This window comes from Sus scrofa, chromosome 3 (assembly GCF_000003025.6).
Source record: "Sus scrofa isolate TJ Tabasco breed Duroc chromosome 3, Sscrofa11.1, whole genome shotgun sequence".
In the NCBI taxonomy this organism is placed as follows: domain Eukaryota; kingdom Metazoa; phylum Chordata; class Mammalia; order Artiodactyla; family Suidae; genus Sus; species Sus scrofa.
Window position 1 is genome coordinate 110,544,209 of NC_010445.4, and position 12,988 is coordinate 110,557,196.

Sequence of the window (12,988 nt, forward strand, 5' to 3'; positions counted from 1 at the left end):
ATATTCTTCTGCTCAGTACAGGTAAGTAAAGAGTTTGAGGCTGCAACAGAGACAGGTTAAATGATTTGCTCAAGGCCACCCACCTAGTTATGGGGCTAGGGAATATTTCATAGTCTCATGTTGAAGTTGTTGGGTTGGTTTTCACCTACACAGATCTACCACTTGGAGATTGGGCCCTGGAAAAGGGGAATGGCTGTTGTCATTTGAGTTCTCTGCTCTTTTTGCAAAGGAGACCCAGGAGGGTGACAGGGTGAGGAACATGAAGTAGAAGGGTGGCATCTTAGTGCTTGCTCTCAATCTGAAATTGGCTTCATCTGATTCCCTATAACCTGGAAGGAAAACATTTCTACCTCTGCCCTGACCTGCGAGTCCTCTTTGTGCTCCTCAGAGGACTGACCTGTGCTCCACCCCCTGCAGAGCCCCGCTTTTCTCTTGGAGCCATTGCTCCCCGCCCCTACGATTACTGAGCATGTATTTCATGCTGGGCTCTGTGCCAGGCTGGTGATACCTAGTAAATAAGATAGACGTGATTTCAGTCGTCAGTTTAGCAGAAGCAGACGGCTGCTGAAAATGATTAATCCAGGAATTAATTCTACAATTAATCCTGAGAATTCCCTGGAGCTGACCCATCATCATAACAGACCCTCAATAACTATTTGTGAATTGAATCAACTCCAGGGTGGCTCAAAAATTCCAGGTGCCTCTAAAGAACCCAGAAGAGTTGGCTGTTGTCTAATGGTATGTTCCAAGTTGAGAATACCTCCCTTTTAAAAAAAATTTTTTTATATTTATTTTTTTAAATATTTTTTTTGGAGTGTAGCTGACTTACAAAGTTGTGCTAGTTTCAGGCATATAGCAAAGTAAATCAGTTATACATACACGTATATCCATTCCTTTTCCGATTGTTTTCCCATGGAGGTTATTACACAGTACTGAATAGGCTACTTTGTGCTCTGCAGTAGGTCCTTGTCACCTATCCATTTTATATATAGTAGTTAGTGTGCATCTGTCAATCCCAACCCCCTGGTTTATCGCTCCCTCCTCCCTTTAGTAACTGTCTCCCCTTTAGTAACCATAAATTCGGTTTCAAAGTCTTTGGGTCTGTTTTATAAATTCTTTTGTATCATTTTTCATTGGATTCCACATATTAGTGGTCTCATATGACATTTGTCTTTCTGTCTTACTTAATTATGATAATTTCTAGGTCCATCCATGTTGTTGCAGATGGCATTATTTCATTCCTTGATATGACTGAGTAATATTCCATTGTAGCTATGTACCACACCTTCTTTATCCAGTCCTCTGTTGATAAACATTTAGGTTGTTTCCATGTCTTGGCTATTGTAAATAGTGTTGCAATGAACATTGGAGTGCATGTATTTTTTATTTTTTATTTTTAGGGCCACTCCCAAGGCATATGGACGTTCCAAGGCTGGGGTTGAATTGGCTGCCTCAGATGAAGTGGGCCAGAAACTAGGAGGTGAGCCAAGCTGGTGGGCATGGTGGCAAGAAGTTGTTGGCCCAGGGGTTACAGGTGGGGATTGGTTCATCGGGGAAGGACATGTGCAGTTACCATGAACTGTTGAATTGGCCTACGCTGCAGCCACAACACCACCAGATCCAAGCCATGCCTGCAGTTTATACCACAACTCACGGCAACACCAGATCCTTAACCCACTGAGCAAGGCCAGGGATCGAACCCGTGTCCTCATGGATACTAGTTGGGTTTGTTACTACTGCACCACCATGGGAACTCTGAGCATGTATCTTTTTGAATTACGGTTGTCTTTAGATATATGCTCAGGAGTGGAATTGTTGGATCATATGGTACTTCTATGTTTAGTTTTTTAAAGGAATCGCCATACTGTTCTCTACAGTGGTTGCACCAACTTACATTCCTAGCAATAGTGTAGGAGGGTTCCCTTTTCTCCACACCCTCTCTAGCATTTATTATTTGTAGACTTTTTGATGATGGCCAGAGAATGCCTCCCTTTCATCCCTGTGTCTCTCTGTGCCCTAGACATTTAAAAGAAAGCATAGAGTCTCATGGTGGGTGTGAGTCAGGATGAGACAAGGAGGTCCCCTCCACACAGGACTTTTATTCTAGGATAATTGGCAGCCTCAAGCCCAGCCTTCTAGGGGTCCTGGACACCCCCCAGGTGTTGGCAGTGCTGGGAGCAGATGCTGCCTGTTACTGGCTGATCTGGTGAGCCTTTACTTTCCTCCAGCTTCTGCCCACAGGTCTGGCCACACAGAAAGCAGAAACCAAGCCGACCTGTGAGGTGCTTTGTTTGCCTTGAACACCTCTTGAGATGTTTGCATGGGCTCTTTTTCTGGGTTAGAAACCTGGTGTTCATGAACTTTCTTCATACTCACGTGAGGTAGATGCACTCGGGCATCAAAGCAAAATCCCTGTAAAGCAAACGCCCAGGTTCCTACTGAGGGGCAGCCAGTGGCAATTCTTTCTGCCATCAGGCTCCACTCTGGCGGGGTGTCACTAGCTGGAGCACACTCTGGTTTCTGCTAAAAGTGAGTTTAGCACTTTTCCCAAATTCTGTTTGCCTCTTAATGATTTCATACCCAGAATAAGAGAAAGATTTTGCCTTCTCTCTGAAAGAGCGGTTGAGCCTTTATTTCCTGAAAGGCAGCCCCTAAAATGCCCTCCGGTGATTCCCAGCCTCTAGTTTTCACGCTCTAGTGCGATCCCCTCCCTTTGAATGAGGGCTGGACCCGTTGACCTATTTTAAGAACAGAATGAACAAAAAGGATGGGATGTCACTTCTGAGGCTGGGTTCTGGTTTCTGTATTGGAAATCTATCCACACTTCCCTCTCCCCTCCTCTCCTCTCCCCTTCTCCCATCTTCCTCTCCCCTCCCCTCCCCTCCCCTCCCCTCCTCTATTTCTCTCTCTTGCATCATTCACACTGGGGGAAGCAAACTGCTATGTTGTGGGCAACTTGATGGAAATGCCCACGTGATGCAGGGAGGAACTGAGACCCTCAGCCCAGCAACTGGGAGGAACAGAAGCCTGCCAGCTTCCCCTTGAGAAAGCTCAGAAATGGATCCTTCAGCCCCAGTTGAGTCTTGAAATGACTGTAGGCCCCGCTGACAGCTGAACTGTAGGTTTATCAGAGACCCTGAGCCAGAACCACTCAGCTGAAGTGCGCCTGGATTCCTGACTCACAGGACTGTGAGATAATAAATGTCTGTTGTTTTAAGCTGCTAAATTTTGGAGTAACTTGCTGTGCAGCTATAGATAAATAATAGATATCCCCATGTAGGAGCTCCAGGCACATGGCTTTCATTTCTTCACTAACAATTGATTTATCAGCTTTGTGCCCTCTGCCTTCTGTCCCCACTGAGGCTGCTGCTGGCCCCTCAGGCACCTGGTGCCAATTAAGAAAAGGGACACATTCCTCAAGATACTTTTCTCCCTTTGGCTGGAAAGTTATCATGAATATCAACTCTGTGATGCCTCAGCAGGGAGGGTGTCTTGCACATGGGTTGCCTTTGTGCAGTGCACTATCCACACCATTGCAGGTAGCACCCTTGACCTCACCCGGCTGAAATTCCCTTTCCAGTGTCATCCAATCTGATGCCCTTTCCTTAGTTCTCCTTTTCTTTGATCTCTGTTTCATGTGATGCTGTGAGCCACCCCCTCCTCTTTGCAACTTGTAATGTAGGATTGAAGGAGACAGGATGGAGATGGAATAAGGATACGGTGACCTATTTTTTTTCTCAGGCCTGCACCTGAGGCATATTGACGTCCTCATGCTAGGGGATGAATCGGAGCTGCAGCTGCCAGCCTACACCACAGCTCACAGCAACGCCAGATCCTTAACCCACTGAGCGAGGCTAGGGATCAAACCTGCATCCTCATGGAAGCTAGTCCGATTTGAGCCACAATGGGAACTCCCTACAGTGGTCTGTTGATGAAAAGATGGGTTGGCTATTCTAAGAGCCCCAAGCCCCAGCACAGCTGTTCCTGAAGCCAGACCTGTGTGGTAATCTACCCCAGATGTGGCCTGGGGGCTTCCTGCCCTCATTCTCATGGTCACTTCTGGTTCCAGCTTCCTGTCTCCAAGGAGTTCTTGTTCTCTGCTCTAGCCTTGGGCCTCTCCCTTTATTACACCCTGGTGTTTGTGCCAACAGGGAATTCATCCTTTGTTTCTTACTTTTGAGCCAAGTCCCCCTCGTTTAATAAAGTTTCAGGAGACAGAAGGAGTTGATTACAGAGTTGCAAACATTGGATGGCGAGAACCCTCCAGAAGTCCTTTGGTGACTCTGTACTCCTGGTCCCCCTCCACCCCCCACCCACCCCCAATTCTCCCATCCCTTCCCCGATGCAGCCCTGTTTAACTTCCTCCTTCGTCAGTCTCCTGTCATCCTGTGACTCCAGGCAGACCTGCCATCTGAAGGCTGGTAAGGTACTTTCTTATAGGAAAATTTCCTCCCTAGGAGGAATTCTGTTTCCAGACATTTAGCCAAGGTTTTTTGCAAGGCCTCAGGGAGTTCTTAATGTGATCACAGATGTGTCAAGTGTTAAAGGTCACTTCTCCAGAGTGACTCAAAGTGGAGGGAATAGTTTTAAGACAGTGAAGATTCTTCTCCAGAATTCTCTTCTCTCTGGGACCCTTTATCTCCCGTCCTGGGCATTTCCCTCAGCATTGCCGCAGGTGCTTTTTACCCTGCATTTCTGAGTTTCCGCCACAGCTCAGACACTGACTTCTGATCGGCGGCTTCTCCACTGTACTTCGTGCAGGCAGCCCTTTTACTTTGAGAATTAAGTAAAAGGTTGTTCTTCAAGCAGTCTCAGTCTTGCTGTATGTGACATTTTCTTTGATCAGCTTTGAAGAATCCAATTTCGACAGTCCCCACGTGCAGTTTCGGTCTTGCACTCAGTGCTAACTTGCAGACTCTTTTGTTAACAAAATAATTTGGGGAGACTTTGTTGAACAGCTTCTCTCTCTCACTCTCTGGCATTGCTGCTTTCCCAGAGTTTCCTGATCATGTCATGAATTCGCTCCCTCTTTGCTTTTTGTGACATACAGCTGTTTCTTTCTCTCCTTCTGTCTCTCATACCAACTGTCACTATTTTTTTTTAAGATTTTTATTTTTTCTGTTATAGTTGATTTACAATGTTCTGTCAACTGCTGCTGCATAGCAAAGTGACCCAGTCATATATATATATATGTCTTTTTCTCACATTATCCTCCATCATGTTCCATCATAAGTGACTGGATATAGTTCCCTGTGTTGTACAGCAGGACCTCATTGTTTATCCACTCCAGATGCAATAGTTTGCACCTACTAACCCCAGACTCCTAGTCCCTCCCCCTCCCTCTTGGCAACCACAAGTCTGTTCTCCATGTCCATGGGTTTGCTTCTTTTCTGTGGAAAGGTTCATTTGTGCCATATATTAGATTCCAGATATAAGTGATATCATATGGTATTTGTCTTTCTCTTTCTGACTTCACTTAGTATAAGAGTCTCTAGTTCCATCCACGTTGCTGCAAATGGCATTATTTTGTTCTTTGTTGTGGCTGAGTAGTATTCCATTGTGAATATATACCATATATCTCTTTCTTTAGACCAGCTTCCTTTTTCTGTTCTTCAAAGGTGAGCCCTTCTGGCTCACTTCTTCCTCTTTCCCAGGAAACCTCATATACTCTTGAGGTTTGGCTATTACTTTGAAAAATTACCAGGTATTTCCTTTATTTATTTATTCACAAATTTATGTATATATGTATTTACCATCCTAGCCATCATAAGTGGTATTAAGTGCATTCAGATTATTGTACAACCATCACCATCCTTCATCACTAAAAGTCTTCTCACCTTGTAAAACCGAAACTCTGTCCCCATGAACACTGACCAGAACTTAGTCACATGGTCACATCTAGCTGCCTAGGAGGATGGAAAATATAATCTTTATTCTTGAGGCCCCATATCAAACTAAAAATTGGAAGTTCTGTTACTAAGAAAGAAGGAAGACAGTATTGGGTAGGCATTTTAGGCCTTACCTCTGCTTCAGGGTGTCCCCTGCACACCTGGCTATCAACACATCCCACTGGAATGGGATTATTTGACACTTGCTGTCACTCCCATTAGGCTGAGCGCTCTTTAGGGCTGAGTATCCTTTTTTCTTTTCATTTTAGGGCTACAGGTGTGACATATGGAAACTCCCAGGCTAGGGGTCCAGTCAGAGCTACAGCTGCCGGCCTATGCCACAGCCACAGCCACAACCGTGAAGGATCTGAGCCATGTCTGCGACCTGCTCATGGCAACGCCGGATCCTTAACCCGCTACATGAAGCCAGGGGTCCAACCCACATCCTCATGGATACTATTCGGGTTCATTTCCACTGAGCCACAACAGGCACTCCCAGGGCTGAGCATCTTATCTGCTTCATTTGGGGGCTCTGGTATTCGGTGCGGTGCTTGGCAAGGAGGAGGGGCTCAACAAGAGCTTCGTGAATCAATAGATGCCACTGGCAAAAACTCTAGGATGGAAGGGCCAGAAAAGTGTCCCAGAACAGGGAAGAAGCTGCTTTGGGGTAAATAATCTTCTCCTAGGAAAAATAACGGTAATACTAGTGAAAATTAAATAATCCCCTACAGCATCCTTATGCATTTGTCTTGACCCTGTGAATTAGGACAGATTTTTTTTTTTCCCCTTTGACAGAAGAAACAAGCTATTCAGTGATGCTGAGACACTGTTGGGGTCACATATTCAGTTAGTGCAGAGCAGGCCCAGAGCCTGCCTGTATTCCTGCTCCAAGCCCAGCGTTCTCTTCCTTAGAAGTGGGGGCGGCGGGGGGGGGGGGAGGCCAGAACAGACTGCTGACTCACCTACCTCCAGTGCACCAGCCCCAGCCCCACATTCCTGCTGCTGTGTAAATAAATGAAGTCCTGGAGGCCTGCTTCAGAAGGAAGCAGCAACTCTAGAGGAGGCCCAGAGAAGAGCTGCAGAGCCTGCCTTCCTTCCCCAGGTGGGGCCACCCCATTAGGCTCTGGCTCCTGTCAATCACCAGCCTTGTAAATCCACGGGAGGCCCAGAACCCGGAATCTGCAGCTGCCTGAACTGCAGTAAGAAGTTCATCTTGAGGCCCATCCCACATAGTGTGTTATTCAAGTTCCATAAAGGCCTCATTTAATTGTTGATTGCCCCCAAACAGGAATTCAAGGACAACATTAGAGGCAGGTCTCACTCAGGGGGAGCGCTGTCTTACCTGGATGGGAGAATAGGACTGTTTATGTACTTTCCTATCCAGGTCCGTCTCGGGCTCAGGGCAAGTTTTGCAGGAAAGCGTGAGCTATGCCTCACGCTAATGCAAAGAAAGTACTCTCAGGCTTTTGCCAACCCTGTAGTTGGCTCTTCTTCACAGGTGGTCCTGGGACCAGCAGCATCAGCAACCCCTGGGAATTATTGAAAGGCAAAGTCTTAGACTCCCTCCAGGCCTACTAAATTAGCAATAATCTGAGTTTGAAGCTCTCCAGGTAATTCCAAGAAACACTGCTCTAATAGGCACCCAGGTGAAAGCTGTAAAGGGTTGGTGGTAGGAGCTGGAAGGCTCTCTGAGCTGCAGGGAGAGTCGTGGGCAGGATGCCGAGGTGTGTCCTGGCTTGTTTGGCGTGTTGGCTTTGAAGAGGCAGTAAGGCGTCTGGCCCATGCGTGCTGTTTCCTGGGAGGAGAAGGTCTGTCCTGAAGGAGGAACCATGGCCAGCCAGGGACAGCAGGTAATCAGCTGGTGGGACGCCACTGTGCAGGGGGGTGGGTGGGTGGGGAGGGGAGCAGCGCTGGGCCAGGCAGGCCAGGTTGGGTGCAGGCTACACCAGAGCTGAGGCTGGTCTCGGCCAGCTTTCTCTTGTGCTGTGGGTACAGGCCAAAGATTCTAGGCTGCCTGGCTGTTGGTGAGTTATTGATTCCTGTCCTCTTACTTGGTAATACCCTTCAGAGTCACCTTGCATGAGCAAACAGTGTCTATAAGCAGTTTGAGCCCACGTTTCACAGTGGGCTCGGCACCCCCTTCCATCCTCTTCCAGCTCCTCGCCATGGCCACATAGGGCATCGCCTCCCTCGGAAGGGGTACTGTTGGCTTGGTTGGGCTTTCGGGCTTTTGTTTCAAATCTCTATCTCCCAGCGCTTTGTCTCTCTGGATGGAAAGATGAATGGGATATCAATATTACATGTGGTCTGGGACTGGCGTGCTGGAATTGGATGTGTCATGTTAAAATCAATAAACCATCTAATGAAAAGTTATTGGTAAAAAAATCAATTGAGCTAGTGCCATAATTAAATCCTGTAACTCCATGTTTACTGTCAGGCAGGGAAAGTTCTAGCCTACATGTTTTATCTTGGATGCTGAATAATGCACCCGTCCTCACAGGCACATCACTGTCTGCACCTGTGAATGATGTGGCTCAGGTGGGTGGGGCTGGAAGGAATGTTGGGATCTTGGGGGGGGAAGGGGGTGGGAGTTGGGGGAAGAGGTAGGTGGCGCCTGTTTGTGGAGTTGGCTTCTGAGTGAGGTGGCCCAAAACTTCCTGAATCCACATCAGTAAGTGGGTTTGACCAATGAGGAAGGTTTGACCAATGAAGAGGATTTGCTGGGGTCCAGGTGTGGGGCATGGAAAGGGGAGTGGTCTTGGGGAGAAGCACGAGTAGGCGGGGAAATGCCTGAAAGTCCATCAGGCCTGAAGCTGGGTGGGGCAAGGCAAGGCTTCCTCTCGGGGACCAGCCAGAGCATTGGGGGCTCTGCGCGCAGAAACGGGAGGTACCCAAGGACGGAGTGGTGGTGATTGGATGGTTTAGAGAAGGTTGGTGGACCTGTGGATGTCTTGTTGCAACAGATGTGTGCCTGGAAAGGTAATTCCAGTACCCGCGGCTGGCGAGTGAGGGCTGTACACCTGTCAGGATTGGTTCCCGAGCAGGAAAGATGTGGGGGCCTGCGGGAGGCAGGGCTGTCAGTGCCTGGGTCCCAGTTCCACTGCTGGGAAACTGCGTGGGATGAAATATCAGTTAGATAGTTTCCGAGGAGGTCATGGATTTTCCAAGCTTTAATTACAAACCTGCCTTCCACATGTGTGGCCCCGCCCCTGCCTCCCTGGGGGAAGTTTCTCGAACAAACACGGCAGGTTGTAGAGGAAAGCACTTTGGAATTGGGCCAACCAGGCTCTGAATCTTGGTTTCGCTCCGTGAATCTGGATATTTCAAGGGAGTTTCTTCTTCATCCTGCTGAGCTTTAGATTTCTTCTCCCTAAAACAGGATCCCTTCTAACTGCCTCCCAAACACCTCAGTCATGGGGGATGGGGGTCAAACACCCACTCCATCAGGAAGGCTCCCAATCCGTGTTCGTTTCCTCTGTTCTCCTCCTGGCTCCCACCTCCCAGCCCACATCCTGTACAGGAGACTCGAGCCCTCCTTATTGTGCAGACTGAGTGAATGCCTTGGGTAAATACAGATTAGCTTGTCTGTGTCAGCTTTGCTGTAAACAGGGGCTCAGGACGAGGGAGTCTATTTCTTTCACTTGGAAAGCTAGAGGCAATTATCTGTCTTTCCTTTTCTTAAGAAAGAATCTATGCTGGATATTCTATCCTAGAGATCAAGTTCAGGCTTCTGGGCAGGAGCCACACAATAGCCATCGCAATTACAGGGAAGGCTGGGGTCTGGGCCTCATCCACCTTGTCGATTGTGGTCGCGGAGTCTAGCTCTGGTTGCGTGTTGGTGAGAACCAGGGTGGGGTGTGGGCTCAGGCACTTGGGCCATCTGCTCTATGTTTCCACTTTGGAACAACCCAATACTTCATTCCCCTCTATAGAAATGAATTTCTAAAATTCCTGCCTCATAGCCAGGGCACGAATCGGGATTAAACCACTTCAAACAGCCTTGCTTGCTCCGTGTCCCTGTCCGGCATTTTCCCTGGAGCCTGAGCTGTGGTTGCTGCTATTAGCCGAAAGGGGGAGGGCCCTTGGCCCTTCAAGACGTCATCCAGCGGCAGGGCGGCCTGGCATGTCAGAGCCTTACAGCTGCATCTGATCCTCCTAGCGCGGGTGGCTGGAGGCAGCCCAGCGTCCTGGCCTGTGGGCGGGTGATTGGCTGGCCCCAAGGATGCATTTGAGCTGAAGAGGCTTCAAAAGAAAGAGTCACATTACAAAGCTATAGATGTTCTAAGTGTCAAGGGTATGTGATGTGTGTGTATCATCCTGGCTTAAAGCAAACGCTTGAGAGCCATTGGATCCCCAGTTGTTTTTGCTACACAGATTGGGTAAGTGCACATGGAGACTTTTGGAAGATGTAGGGGGAAGATGGTAGGAAAGAATAAAGGAGGCCTTTGGGGGACAGTTGTGGAGGAGGGGAAGAAGAAAAGAGACGGGCTGGGGGAGGAGAGGCAGTCAGCTCCAGTTGAACAGTTCAGTGCTGTGTGCATACAGCATGTCCCTATTATATGCCAAGTTCTCATTCCAGCACCTGCAGTCATATATGCTCGCTGTGCTCTGCTGTCAACAGTAAGGTCAGTGTCATGGGCATGTGTCACTGTGAGTGTTCAGCGTTCTAGACCTCTCCTGAATGCTGCCAGGGAAGCACCTGCCCCGGAGGACTGGCTATGACCACGGTATTGGTTTCTCTTCCTTTGGAAGACATCACTATAAGCTCATCAGGACCTAGACTTTGCTGGTGTTTACTGCCCCATCCCAAGGATCTGGTGCAATGCTTCTGCACAAGGTAGATGCAGTGTAAATATCTGTTGAATGAATGTTTGATTGAATACAGTGAAAAAGGACACCAGAGACTGAGGAAGGACTTACGTCCAGACGTGGCTCACTATATTAGTGCTTATTAATTTTTTTAAGATATTATATGCTGGAGCTCCCACTGTGGCTCAGCTGTAATAACCCTTTCTAATATCCATGAGGATGCGGGTTCCATCCCTGGCCTTGATCAGTGGGTTAAGGATCTGGTGTTGCCATGAGCTGTGGTGTGGGTCAAAGAGGCAGCTCGGATCCCACGTTGTTGTAGCTGTGGTGTAGGCTGGCAGCTGCAGCTCCGATTCAACCCCCAGCCTGGGAACTGCCATATGCCATGGGTGCAGCCCTAAAAAAAAAAAAAAGTGTATGTATGTGTATATATACATATATATACTCCTGTCTTTGAAGAAGGGCTCTAGAGCCAAGGAATACAAGTGGCCTTACAAGCTTGGAAAATGCAAAGAAATGGATTCTCCCCCTAGAACCTTCAGGAGGAATGCAGCCCTGCTGACACCAAACAAAAACAATCCACTATTAATCTCTTGAGAGTCCTGTTTACTGATTCTAATTCAGTGGGTCTGGGGCGGGGCCTGAGACTCTGCATTTCCAACACGTCCCCAAATAATGCCCATACGGTGGTCCTTGGGCCACACTTTGCGTGGAGATCTTCGTCTTTCCTAGAAGCTGGCCAGGCATCTCCTGACTTGATCTAGCATCCCCCGATCTCAGAAGTGAGGCCCACCTGCGCCTCACTAAGAGGTGGTTAGAAAGGCCACAGGATCCTTCGGCAGAAAGTAGATGATGATGAGTTGGAATTCAAGAAGAACTTAGTTCCCCAGCCAGGTCTGCAGCCTGCTGAGCTCTGTGGCTCAGGGACCCAGGACCAGACAGAAAGAGAGAGCAAGCTTTTCCCCTCTTTTCTCTGCTGGCTCCCGGGACATCTGTGCAGCAGAGCGGTTTGTGTTCTGCAGCCTCACCCAGCTCCCCTTGTGAGCAAAGCCTTCCTAGACTCCGGGGAGGTGATCCCCAGGATCCCATGGGCGTGCCAAGTAAGGGTCTTTGCTGTATTTCGGGATTTTTGAGGCTCCCTTTCGAGAGAGGACATTACTTCTGGAGATTCTGGACAGATGCAGTTCTTCTCTGGAATGCACTCCATCTATACATAACTAACATCACCTCTGTTTCCACCAATATGTCACCACCACCACTGCCTCTGCCACTTCCGCTGCCGCCTCTCCAGCACCAGCACCATGGCACCGACCCCATCACCTCTGCCTCCGTGCCGCCAGCTTGCACTCACACAGAGCTTGGGTAGTTTTTATGGTGCTGTTGCATCAAACTATGTGGTAGGCATTTTTATCTCCATTTAAAAGAAGTGTAAGGGCAAAGGAAACTAAACTCTACATCTGAGGTCTCAGAGCTAGCAGCAGCAGGATTGGAATGCAAATCAGTGTCATCTGATTCTAGAGCAAGTGTCTTCACCCACTGTTCCAGTGTCTTCTCTAAGGGGTTCTCTATCCCATCCTCTTCTCCAGTCCCATCAGTGGGCCTGTGGCTTTTACCCTGGAGGGAGGGGCAGATTCATCCTTCCCTGGGCCTGGTGCTTATCCAGCCAGAGAGGGAACCCAAATCTCCCAGAATCCAGTGGCCAACCCCGTTGGTTTATGGCCATGTTTCTGTGCCAGAGCAGTAGCCTGAATGGTCTCTTCACTGGAACTTTTAATTCAGTGGAGTGGCTTGGGGGACGTGTGGTCAGCAATGTCACTGTCACTTCATGACTCCTTATAGAGCTGAACTTTGAAGGAGTCGTTTGTATCTTAAAAACAAAACAAAAACAAAACAAAAAACCCATTCACCCTCCTCCCATCCTGAGCCTGTGATGTGGGCAGAAAGATGCTAAGTTGTAAAACACTGATGATAAAGCCTTACATTGTTATGGCAATGTACACTTTCAAATAGCCCGCAAAGACTGTTTCATCTTAACTCTTCCTGACGCCTCCTTTTAAGGTTGGTAGATAGGTATTATTAATTTCATTTTATAGATAGGAAAACAGGCTCAAAGAGGTGAATGGACTTGCTCAAGGTCTCAGACCTAAATTCACAATGCAAATTGTCTGCCCTCAGTGCTCGTGCTCTTTGGGTCACGTGCACACGCTATGGGGTCACCTGCTTTGGATACACAGTGTCACCAACCAGCAGAGAACCTTGGAACAGGGCAGTCCATCCAAGCCCTGGCAGAC

At 48.2% G+C, this 12,988-nt stretch overlaps 1 long non-coding RNA gene across 9 annotated transcripts in view; it reads left to right on the forward strand.

Moving 5' to 3' along the window:
• Positions 1 to 12,988, forward strand: part of LOC106509865 — a 143,098-nt gene that overhangs the window by 69,244 nt on the left and 60,866 nt on the right. The window contains exon 1 of one of the 9 annotated variants that reach the window (XR_002342806.1): positions 7,232 to 7,738. The exons of 5 other annotated variants lie outside the window; for them this stretch is intronic. This is a non-coding gene — a long non-coding RNA (uncharacterized LOC106509865). Of the gene's footprint in view, positions 1 to 7,231; positions 7,739 to 12,988 lie in introns of those variants that run through there. 3 more of the 9 variants (XR_002342805.1, XR_002342799.1, XR_002342798.1) reach the window with 3 other exon arrangements.